Genomic DNA, 13,252 nt, shown 5'->3' on the forward strand with positions numbered 1-13,252 from the left:
TGGACAACACAAATTGGACTTGGTGTATTTTTTTTGGTGGGAGCACAAGGGCTGGAGGGTGGATCTGGGAGAAACGAGAAGAGAGTGTGATTGGGGTGCATTGTGTAAAATTCCCAAATAATAAAAAAGGAAACCTATGATATTTTATGTCAAGAAAAATTAAACCAGAGATGATAACAGAACACAGGTGACATGAAAGAAAAGGGGTGAAATTTAGAGTTCAGTATTTAAACAGGAATAGAGATAACATTATGTGGACAAAAAAGAGGCTATAAATTTGAAAGAGAGCAAAGGAGGGTATATTGGAGGGTTTAGAAGGAAGAAAGGGAAGGAGGCATTGATGGAATTATATTATCATCTCAAAAAAATTCAAAGTACAGTAAAATAATTTACATAAAATTGTAGTTTTATCTCTGGGATTCATGAGATTATACCATAATTCAAATCAAACAGGAAAATATTTTTACAGAATAATAATAAAATAAATATAATTTTTAAAATAGTAATTGCTAAAATAAATAGAGATGGGGCACTGAGGAAAGGAGAGAATAAGGATGTATTAGGAAAAATTAAAGATACATAAAGAAGCTTCATTGAAATCCCTAATTGACAAGCTAATTTAAAATATAATGCTTTTTTTAAGGTTTTGGAACAGAAGTATCTTGTGTAGTGGATAATACTGCTCCCAGAAGACATGGGTTATTAAATGAAAGTCTTAGTGTTAAGCATGGGATACTTCCCTATGAGGTATGGGTCAGTAAGGCCCTAGAGGTACCCAAAGCAATACAGGCTATTGTCACTGCTCTTCATTGTCCACCTTAACTAGTCAATAAGACACCACTGCTCAAAACACCACTCACTTTGGCTTCAGGTTATTGAGAAAAACAAAAACAACAACAACAACAACAAAAAAAAAAAAAACCCTCAAACTCACCAGGAAACTCTTTCCCTGATAGATAACTTCCATACTATTAGAAAGTGCTATGCAGACCACTGAACAGAGAAAGGACATCATTGGTCTTACCTAGCAGTGACCTTTCATGCTTTAATAACACCTGGAAGGATGAGCCACTCGTGCAGTAATGGCATTATGAGATGAGGGTGGGTAACCAATCACTTTCTGTTATAAGACTTGATCTGCATGGACTTCATCTCTGGTACAGTAAACCTGATCATAAGACCACAACTGGGGTGATAATAAGTCCTATGGGGAAACCAGATGTTGTTGTTTTGCTAAATGACCATGCTGTCAAACTGTGCTTGAAATATTTAGACTTATATCCATAGGTTTATACCCATGTTCTCATCTTTGGTCAGAAAAGTTTCTGTTTGATAAGAGAAGTGTTTAATACAGACTCATAACTGGTCATAGTGTTGAAAATAAATAACACTAAATGTGGGTGGGTCATTTGTATCAACCTTCCTCTATCTAAGGCTCAAGAAACATTACAGAAATAGGAGAAAAGGAGTGTAAGAGCTGGGAAATGATAAAGATTGCTGTGAAATGCTTATTTCTGGACATGACATCGCTATTGCGTACATCAATTCATAGCAGCTATGGTTACCTGTCCAAGATCAGCCCAAAGTAAAGATATTCAAAATTCCAGCGCAGATGGAGATAAGACCCCTGAGGTTTCAGTCCTATTAGACTGAATATTGGCAGTTGATTTTGACTGAGGAAGGTAGCGTCACTCTACTTTAAGACATGGCCATTGATAGGCTGCTTATGTCTATTAAATAGCCCCATATATGTAACACTAAAAATACTCCAGGGGTTATCAATGACAACTAAAAGGAGAGAACAGGAGATTGGGATGGAGACTGGATGGGGGCAGTAGATAGAGCTGTAGGGAGATAGTGGTGGGTAATAGCTGATTGATGCACATTGTATAAATTTGCAAAGCATTCAAAGACTAAAACCTATTATTTATAAAGCCACATCTTGAATAAATGTCTTTATGATAAACCTTAAGACCTTGCGAAAACAAGAATGATCACAAAAATCTATAGTTGGAAGAAATAATTAATATTGAGGCAAAAGTTAATAAAATAGAAAAAAAACAAAAAAGAGAGAAAAACATACGTATCAATGAAACTAATGGTTGGTTTTTTTGAAAATGTGCATAAGATTGACAAAACTTTAGCCTAGTTAGACAAAAGATAGGGTTACTAAACCAGTTTAAATAAGACTGGAGATTAAATGGGATTAAAACAGTTACTGCTCAGCCTGGTGACCCTGCCTATACGATTTCCAAGCACCAGGCTTGGATCAGGACATACATCCTGTGTCCCAACCCATGTGTCTGCCTGATCTTATCTTGTCAATACTATATCCAACCTCCAAGCCCAGCCTCTCATTCAGTGTTCCAACTCAGCATGGTGAGTCTGCTTAACCCTAGCCTGCCTACACCCTCCCTAATCCTCAGGTTTGACTGGGTTCTCCATTGAGTGCCATGGTCCACTCTGGTAAGCCCTCTCTGTGCCATTCTTAGCCTCCCAGCTTGAGCTAAATAAAACATGCTGTGTACCAACCCAACCTGCTGTTTCCATATTAGACATAAAACCAAAGAAAGACTTGCACATAGTCATTATCTATTTGTAAAAACACAAAATATATAAAAGATCAAGATAATAAGTCCTATGACCTCTGCCAAATCCCACCAGTCCTATAGAAATGTTCTCCAATACGAATTTCCTAGAAGCTAAACAAGAAGGAGATTCTGGGGTAAGATGATCAGTCCTCACTCAGAAAGAAAAATGGGATGGACATTGTAAGTAGGAGAAAACAAGAAACAGGACAGACCCTACCATAGAGGGCTTCTGAAAGACTCCACCTGACGGTATATCAAAGCATATGCTGAGACTCATAACCAAACTTTGGGTAGAGTGCAGGGAATCATACGAAAGAAGGGGGAGTTAGTAATATCTGGAGAGGACAGAAGCTCCACAAGGACCAAATATATCTGGGCACAGGGGTCTTTTCTGAGACTGATTCTCCAACCAAGGACCATGAATGGATATAACCTAGAACCCCGCTTGGACATAGCCCATGGCAGCTCAGCATCCAAGTGGGTTTCCCTAGTAAGAGGAACAGAGACTGTCTCTGACATGAACGCAGTGGCTAGCTCTTTGACCTTCCCACCCTTTGTGGGAGGAACAGCCTAGCTAGGCCATAGAGGAGGACATTGCAGCCAGTCATGATGAGAACTGATAAGCTAGGTTCAGATGTAAGGGGAAGAGGACCTTCCTTATCAGTGGACTTATAGAGGGGCAGGGAGGAGATGAGGGAGGGAGGGAAGGTAGGCTTGGGAGGGAATGAGAGAGGGGGCTACAGCTGGGATACAAAGTAAATAAAGTACAATTAATATAAAAAATAAAAATAATTTAAAAAAGAATTTCTTAAATTAACCTAAGGACACAATTCAAAAGAACAATCATAAACTTCATCAAAGAATTCAAGAAGATTTAAAAGAAGACACTAAAACAGAGCTCAATGAACTTGATATGAATAGTAATAAATGCCTGAGTGATGCCCAAGAAAACACAAACATAAAGCTGAAGAAAATGATGACAACACTTCAGTATTTGGAAACTGAATTCAATGAATAGACAGAGGCTTTAACAAGAACTAAAGCTAAAATGGAGATAGAAATTAAAAAAAAACTAAATAACTCAATTAGAAAACCTGGGAGAAGGCCTTTCAAGTAAATTGGATCAAGTAGAAGATAAAATATCAATACTAGAAAACAATCTAGAAGAATCTGACCATAAAAGAATGGAATATGGATTTTGTTAAACACACACATACAAAGAATACACAGGAACTACTGATAACATGTATTGACCAAATTTTTAAATTGTAGGCATAGAGTAAGGAGAAGAATTCCAAATCAATGGCACTGACCAGATTGTCAACAAAATTATGGTAGACAGTTTCTCCAAATTAAGGAAAGACATACACATACAGTTACAAGAGCACAAAGAACACCAAATAGACAATACCTGAAGAGAAACTACCCACAGCATATCACAGTAAGACAAACAAACAAACAATCAAACAAAACCCATTACAAATAGAGAACAAAGAAAGAGCATTGTAAGTTGTATCCTGGAATAATAGCAGAAACTAGGAAAGTAAAAATGGACCACTGTGAAGGAAGAGAAGCTCTAGAGAGGGGAATGGTGGAACACAAGTGCTATGAAGAGGGAAATGGGAAAAATGAAGGGGTGAGATTTACCTGCAGAGAGAAGGCATAGCAACACAGAAAAAGGGGGAAGGGGAGAAGAGGTAAATAACAATGTGAAAAAATTTTAAACCATAAAGAACCACATTATTTTATATTCATTTAACATTACACATATATAAAAGTACACATACACGCATGTGTGAGCACACATATAGATAGATGATAAAAAGTTAGAAAGAAAGGTAGATAGGTATTTTAAATTAATTAGGGCCATACAGTATGATTTTATTCTCTCCAAAGACAGACTATCTAATAGTAATAATAATAATAATAATAATAATAATAATAATAATAATAAACCTAGTGCCTGATATGGGAACCCTTCAAGTTGCTGGTGAAGGAAGTACAAGACAACCTAATGCAATGTAGATGATTGCCATTGTCCTGACTAGCAATAGGATCAGACATTATTGCTGAGTACACCACACCCTCTAGATAGTGGACTTAGAAGACCTGAAACCTCCTGTAGCTCTCATAGTACCAAAAAGAGCTATATAAGCTTCCAAGGGAAAAAAGCAATCAACTGTGAACAACAGTGACCAAAATGACAAGATATCCCCAAAGATGTGATAGTTACACTTATATACTGGGGGGGGGGGGGGGAAGCCAGCAGCTCTCTAATTGGACTTACAACCTACTCACTTAATAGGAGGGAATTCATGGCAGGTACTGTATATGAACCCTAGAAGAGAGCCTATTATTGTCACTTCATTAAACTGTTATTGGTATAGTGTTCTTGTGGAATGTGTACCATTTACCCTTGTTCATTCACCTGCTGATTTATCTACCCCACTGTCTGATTTCAATTTGGACATTGCATTGTTATGTTTATTCTAAGCATCACCTGTCTCAAGTTTGTATAAACATGCCACCATTTGTTCTCTATTTTCAGTAAAACAACCAGCCAATGCTGTGCAACGGAGACAATAGGGTGGAACCTCCTGGTCCTGAAGGGAGGAAAAGGAAGCAAGTGGGAGGAGTGGGAGAGCAGAGATAGAGAGAAGAGGACTTGGAACCTTGCAGGGAAATGAACCGGACCTAGGATATGACTAAAAGCAAGTATAATGTGGGAAAATCTGAATGGGTGGAAACTATGAGAGCTTGGAGGTTTAGGGTGGAGTAACTATTGCCCAGCATTGTGCTCTAGGTTAATTAAATAATCCCAGACTCTGTGTCATGATTTGGGTATATAGCTGGTTTAGGAATAACCTCTGTTTAACTAAAAGATAAATCAATAATAAATATTAATATTCAACAACAAACTGTATTCTAAATACTAATCCTTGTACACACATTAAACTGCAGCTCTTGCCCCTCACCGAAGAAACTTCTTTCTGTATCAGAGAACATTTTTAAAAGCCACAACTGATTAAAATGCAGAGAAAACTGACTGTGGAGTTCCCAGTTCCAATTGCTACATCTACCACACAACTCATACACATAAGGCTCAGGGAACATCTCAGAAGGAAGAAAGATAGCAAAATCCAGAGGAATCAGGATGAGATGTCTGTTGCAGACAGTGTCATATATAGATGACAGGGAAACTGCACCCAGGAAACCTAAAAAAATAAGATTGTCTAAACAAGGCCTAAAAAATAGCAACAGCAACTGATATGCAAACATGGATGTGGGAATTTTCACAAGGCTTTTCCTCTAGAAGAGTTATAGAAAATCAATGGTTGCTAAGAGAGGGAGAATCAGTCTTCTCTCTAGGGAAGAGCTCCCAGATAGTTTAGCCAGTCCCAAGACATCAGCCCTAGACACATATGAGCAACACTAAAATGGTCTCAACATGAGGTATTTATAAACATATATACATACGTACATTTACACACATAAAACAATTATAACTAAAGACTAAAGAAGCCATGAATTTGAGATGGAGGGGAGAAACATGGGAGTAAGAGGAAGGAATATACAGAGGAGGAAAATGATGTACGTGCAATACTCATATGAAATTAGTAATCAATAAGTAAAATTTGTAAATGTTTTAAAAAAGATAGATTTTGATACAATAATACTGAGTGATTAATACCTTCTTTTTTTATTTTCATGTTTTAATATTTATTTATTATATTTCTGTGCATATACATATATTATAATATTTGATTTAGTGATTTTCTTTTTTTTTTGCATTTTTTTAAAATTTTTTTTTATCAGTTACATTTTATTAACTCTGTATCCCAGCCGTGTCCCGATCCCTCATTCCCTCCCAGTCCCTCCCTCCCTCCCTCATCTCCACCGTGCCCCTTTCCAAGTCCACTGATAGGGGGGACCTCCTCCCCATTCATCTGATCCTGTTTTATCAGGTATCTTCAGGACTGGCTGCAAAGCCCTCCTCTGTGGCCTAACAGGACTGCTCCTCCCTTCGGGGGTGGGGAGAATAAAAGAGCCAGTCATTGAGTTCCTGTTAGAAATAGTCCCTGTTCCCCTCACTTTGGGAAACCAATTGGTTACTGAGCTACCACAGGCTACATCTGAGTGGAGGTTCTAGGTTATATCCATACATGGTCCTTGGTTGAATGTCAGTCTCAGAAAAGACCCTGTGCCCAGATATATTTGGTCCTTGTGGAGCTCCTATCCTTTCCCCATCAGACTAACTCCCCTTCTTTCTTATGATTCCCTGTACTCTGCCAAAGGTTTGGTCATGAGTCTTTGCTTTGAAAACACTGCTAGTTAGAGTCTTTCAGATGCGCTCAGTAGACTCCTGTCATACTTTCAATGCACATTCCATCTGTCTTTCTAAATGAGGATTGATCATCTTACCCCATGTCCGCTCAATTGATTATCTTTTTTAGGTGTATAGATTTCATTATGTTTATCATATCTTATAGGTCTATATAAGTGAGTATATCCCATGTTTGTCTTTCTCCTTCTGGGATATTTCACTCAGAATGATCTTCTCTAGATCCCACCATTTGCCTGCAAATTTCATGATTTCCTCCTTTTTGATTGCTGAGTAGTATTCCATTGTATAAAAATACCACAATTTCTGTACCCATTCCACCGTTGATGGACATCTGGGTTGTTTCCAGGTTCTGGCTATTACAAATAGAGTTGCTATAAACATGGTTGAGCAAGTGTCCTTTTTGTGTACTTGAACAAACTTTGGGTATATACCTAGCAGTGGTATAGCTGGGTCTGGAGGAAGCACTATTCCTATTTGTCTTAGAAAGCACCAGATAGCTTTCCAGAGTGGTTGTACCAGTTTACATTCCCACCAGCAGTGGAGGAGGGTTCCCCTTTCTCCACAACCTCTCCAGCATGTGTTATCACTTGAGTTTTTCATCTTGGCCATTCTGATAGGTATAAGGTGATATCTCAGGGTCGTTTTGATTTGCATTTCCCTGATGGCTAATGAGGATGAGCATTTCTTTAAGTGTTTTTCTGCCATTCGATATTCCTCTGTCGAGAATTCTCTGTTTAGCTCTGTTCCCCATTTTTTAATTGGATTACTTGGATTGCTGCTTTTCAGCTTCTTTAGTTCTTTGTATATACTGGATATTAGTCCTCTGTCAGATAAAGGGTTAGTGAAGATTCTTTCCCAATCTGTAGGCAGTCGTTTTGTTTTGATGACGGTATCCTTTGCTTTACAGAAGCTTTTCAGTTTCATGAGGTCCCATTTATTGATTGTTGTTCTTAGAGCCTGTGCTGTTGGTGTTCTGTTCAGGAAGTTGTCTCCTGTGCCAATGAGTTCTAGGCTGTTCCCCACTTTTTTTTCCAATTGATTTAGGGTATCTGGTTTTATGTTGAGGTCCTTGATCCACTTTGACTTTAGTTTTGTGCAGGGTGATAAATATGGATCTATTTTCATTTTTCTGCATGTAGACATCCAGTTGGTCCAGCACCATTTGTTGAAGATGCTGTCTTTTTTCCATTGAATGGAATTGGCTTCTTTGTCGAATATTGAGTATTCATAGGTGTGTGGATTTATTTCTGGGTCTTCTATGCGGTTCCATTGATCCTCCTTTCTGTTTCTATGCCAATACCATGCAGTTTTTATTACTGTTGCCCTGTAGTACAGCTTGAGATCAGGAATGGAGATACCTCCAGATGATCTGTTGTCATACAAGATCATTTTGGAGATTCTGGGTTTTTTGTTTCTCCATATGAAGCTGAGAATCTTTTTTTCAAGGTCTGTAAAGAATTGAGTTGGTATTTTGATGGGAATTGCATTGAATCTGTAGATTGCTTTTGGCAGTATGGCCATTTTCACAATGTTAATCCTACCAATCCATGAGCACGGGAGATCTTTCCATCTTCTGATATCTTCTTCTATTTCTTTCTTCAGAGACTTGAAGTTTTTCTCAAACAGGTCTTTCACTTGCTTGGTTAGAGTCACACCAAGGTACTTTATGTTATTAGTGGCTATTGTGAAGGGTGTTATTTCCCTAATTTCTTTCTCAGCCTTTTTGTCTTTGGTATATAGGAGGGCTTCTGATTTTTTTGAGTTGATTTTGTATCCTGCCACTTTGCTGAAGGTGTTTATCAGCTGAAGGAGTTCTCTGGTTGAATTTTTTGGGTCGCTCATGTATACTATCATATCATCTGCAAATAGTGACACTTTGACCTCTTCCTTTCCGATTTGTATCCCCTTGATCTCCTTTAGTTGTCTTATTGCTCTGGCTAGGACTTCAAGTACTATGTTGAAGAGATATGGGGACAATGGACAGCCTTGTCTTGTCCCTGATTTCAGTGGGATTGATTTAAGTTTCTCTCCATTGAGTTTGATGTTAGCTATAGGCTTGCTATATATTGCCTTTACTATGTTTAGGTATGTGCCTTGTATCCCTGATCTCTCCAAGACTTTAAACATGAATGGGTGTTGGACTTTGTCAAATGCTTTTTCGGCGTCTAAGGAGATGATCATGTGGTTTTTCTCCTTCAGTTTGTTTATGTAGTGGATTACATTGATGGATTTCCGTATGTTGAACCACCCTTGCATGCCTGGGATGAAGCCTACTTGGTCATGGTGGATGATATCTTTGATGTGTTCTTGGATTCGGTTTGCAAGTATTTTATTGAGTATTTTTGTGTCAATGTTCATAAGAGAGATAGGCCTAAAGTTCTCTTTTTTTGTTGGGTCTTTGTGTGGTTTAGGTATTAAGGTGACTGTGGCTTCATAGAATGAGTTTGGTAGTGTTCCTTCTGTTTCTATTTTGTGGAATAGCTTGAGGAGAATTGGAGTTAGCACTTCTTTGAAGGTCTTGTAGAATTCTGTGCTGAAGCCATCTGGTCCAGGGCTTTTTTTGGAGGGGAGACTGTTAATGACTGCTTCGATTTCCTTGGGAGATATAGGGCTATTCAGTCTTTCTACCTGATCTTGACTTAGTTTTGGTAGATGGAATCTTTCAAGAAAATTATCCATTTCATTTAGATTCTCAAATTTTGTGGCATATAGGCTTTTGTAGTATGACCTAATAATTGTTTGGATTTCCTCAATGTCTGTGGTTATGTCCCCATTTTCATTTCTGATTTTGCTGATCTGGATAGTTTCTCTCTGCTTTTTAGTTAGTTTGGCTAAGGGTTTGTCTATCTTGTTGATTTTCTCAAAGAACCAGCTTTTTGTTTCATTGATTCTTTGGATAGTTTTATTTGTTTCTAATTGATTGATTTCAGCCCTTAGTTTGATTATTTCCAGCCGTCTGCTCCTCTTGGGTGTATCTGCTTCTTTTTTTTCTAGGGTTTTCAGTTGGGCCATTAAGTTGTTTGTATGTGATGTTATGAATTTCTTCTTGCAGGCATTTAGTGCTATAAATTTTCCTCTGAGCACTGCTTTCAATGTGTCCCATGAATTTGGGTATGTTGTGCCTTCCTTTTCATTGAATTCTAGGAAGTCTTTAATTTCTTTCTTTATTTCTTCCTTAACTCAGCTGTCATTGTGTAGTAAGTTGTTCAGTTTCCATGTGCGTGTCGGCTTTTTGTTGTTTCTGTTGTTGTTGAGGTCGAGCTTTAGTCCATGGTGGTCAGATAGTATACAAGGGATTATTTCAATCCTTTTGTATCTGTTGAGGCTTGCTTTGTGGCCCACTATATGGTCTATTTTGGAAAAGGTTCCATGCGGTGCTGAAAAGAAGGTGTACTCTTTTGAGTTTGGGTGAAATGATCTGTAGACGTCTATTAGGTCCATTTGATTTAGGGATTCTGTGAGTGCTTTTATTTCCCTATTTGGTGTCTGTCTAGTTGATCTGTCCCTTGGTGAGAGTGGAGTGTTGAAGTCTCCCACTATTAAGGTATTAGGATCAATGTATGATTTAAGCTTTAATAATGTTTCATTTACGAATGTCGGTGCTCTTGTATTTGGGGCATAGATATTCAAGATTGTGATGTCCTCTTGGTGGATTTTTCCTTTGATGAGAATATAGTGCCCCTCCCTGTCTTTTTTGATTAACTTGGGTTGAAAGTCTATTTTATTAGATATTAGGATGGCTACTCCAGCTTGTTTTCTGGAACCGTTTGCTTGAAAAACAGTTTTCCAGCCCTTTACTCTGAGGTAGTGTTTGTCTTTGTTGCATAGGTGTGTTTCTTGGATGCAACAGAATGTTGGATCCTGTTTCCTTAACCATTCTGTTAGCCTGTGTCTTTTTATTGGTGAGTTGAGTCCATTGATATTGATAGATAATAGTGACCAATGCATGTTAGTTCCTTTTGTAATGGAGTCGATGATCTAACCCTGTTTCATTGCTTGTTTTCTTTTCATTTTTGTTGGGACATTATCTGTATGCCCTGTTTTCTTGGGTGAATTTGTTTTCATTGGATTGGAGTTTTCCTTCTAGTATCTTCTGTAGGGATGGTTTGCTGTGTAGATATTGTGTAAATTTAGTTTTGTCATGGAATATTTTGTTTTCTCCATCTATGTTGATTGAAAGCTTTGCAGGGTATAGTAGTCTGGGTTGACATTTGTGATCTCTTAGAGTCTCCATGATACTTGCCCAGGCCCTTCTGGCTTTCATAGTTTCTGATGAGAAGTCCGGTGTGATTCTGATAGGTCTACCTTCATATGTTACTTAGCCTTTTTCCCTTGCTGCTTTTAATATCTTTTCTTTGTTCTGTAGATTTAGTGTTTTGACTATGATGTGACGTGATGTGTTTCTTTTCTGGTCTAGTCTATTTGGAGTTCTGTAGGCCTCTTGTATATTTATGGACATCTCTTTCTTTAAGTTGGGAAAATTTTCTTCTATGATTTTCTTGAAAATATTTTCTGGACCTTGGAGTCTGGAGTCTTCTTTTTCGTGAATTCCTATTATTCTTAGATTTTGTCTTTTCATAGCATCCTTGATTTCTTGGATATTTTGTGATTGGAACTTTTCTGATTTTACTTTTTCTTTGAGAGAAGTATCCATTTCTGCAAGTGTGTCTTCAGCTCCAGAGATTCTCTCTTCCATCTCTTGTATTCTGTTGGTGATGCTTACTTTTGTGGTTCCTGATCTTTTCTCCAAGTTTTCCAGCTCAAGGGTTTTCTCATTTTGTGTTTTCTTTATTGATTCTAATTCTGTTTTCATGTGTTGCACCATTTCTTTCATGTGTTTGAATTTGGATTCCTGTCTCTCTACGATGGCCTCTATTTCTTTTTTCATTTCCTTCTTATATGCCACTAATTTTTCCTCTACTTGTGTATCTATTTGTTTGGCTATGTTTGCCTGTGTTTCTTTAAGGATATTGTCTATTTCTTCTTTCTTTGCCTCCAATTGACTGGCCATCTCTTTGAAAGACTTGTTCATTTCCTCCTTATGAGCCTCAAATAATTGGGCAAGCATGGCTTTAAAATCATTTTCCTGTGCTTCTGCTGAATTGGTGTATCCATCGATTTTGGGGTTTGCTGGTGAAGTCATGATGTCCTGATTTATGTTGGAAGTGTTCTTTCGCCTACCCCTGGCCATTGGCGTATCTGAAACCTTCCCTGTTTGTTTTTGGATTCTGCAGATCAGACTGGTGCTGTCTCTCTCTGGTGTCTGGAGAGTTCTTCAGGAAGCTGAGCACTCTCAGCGTGTGCTGAGGACTAGCTGTACCTGTGGGAGGAAAGTACGCAGGCGCAAACGGGGCAAATGCAAGCGTGTGTGTGTGTGTGCGCGCGCGCGTGTGTGTCTGTGTGTGTAAGTGTGCGTGGATGAGTTTCTCGAGGGACAGAGTGATGGCTAATGTTGAACCCTTGAGTGTGTGGGAGGGGCTCTGCACTGTATATGTCGCAGGCGCTAATGATGATCGCAGCGCAATTTCTGGCATTAACTGTCTTAGCTCCTCAATCAGGCCCACAGGGCAGGAACTTCAATGTCCCTAGTGCCCCTCTGTTTCCCAAAGTGGGTATGTGGGTGGGAGGGGGGTTCGATGCCTGGCTTCTGATTTAGAAGGACCCAGGATCTGGGGAACTGCAGATTCTCAAGGGTGCACTCACTTACAGGCAGGTCTCTTGGCCGAGATCTTGGTATCCGGGGCTCTCTGCTCTCTGGTTTGGCCCTGCTTCTTTGATGTGTTCCGCCAGTTCTGTGCTGCTGTCACTACCAGGTTCTGAGGTCTTGCTGCAGCTGGAGATTTCAGGGTGGTCACTTCAGCAGGGATGGGGTAACCAGGCTCTCTGTTCTCTGGTTTGGCCCTGGTTAGTCTTAAACTGGAGGGCTGTGGTGCCCCGCCAGTTCAGTGCTGCTCTGCTGCCATGTCCCGCTGTAACTGGAGACTGGGTTTCTAGTCCCAATGCTTTCTGGGAAGTCCTGGGATCTCTTCGTTGTGCTCTCCAAGCTTGGGAGGCCCAGCGCCTGGTGTTTCCAGGTTGTATGACGTTTCTGCCTGGTTTCGGTGAGTATATAGCATATTCTCTGTCACTGTGGGATTGGGCGGGCTGTACCGTCAGTGATGGCAATCCTGCGGAGCTAGTATGGTCGATTAATACCTTCTTTAAAAAAAAGATTTTATTCATTATTTATACAACAGTCTGCCTGCACACCAGATCTTACTATAACTGGTTATGAGCCACCATGTGATCTCTGGGAATTGAACTCAGGACCTTTGGA

Source organism: Meriones unguiculatus, chromosome X (genome assembly GCF_030254825.1).
Source record: "Meriones unguiculatus strain TT.TT164.6M chromosome X, Bangor_MerUng_6.1, whole genome shotgun sequence".
Classification (NCBI taxonomy): domain Eukaryota; kingdom Metazoa; phylum Chordata; class Mammalia; order Rodentia; family Muridae; genus Meriones; species Meriones unguiculatus.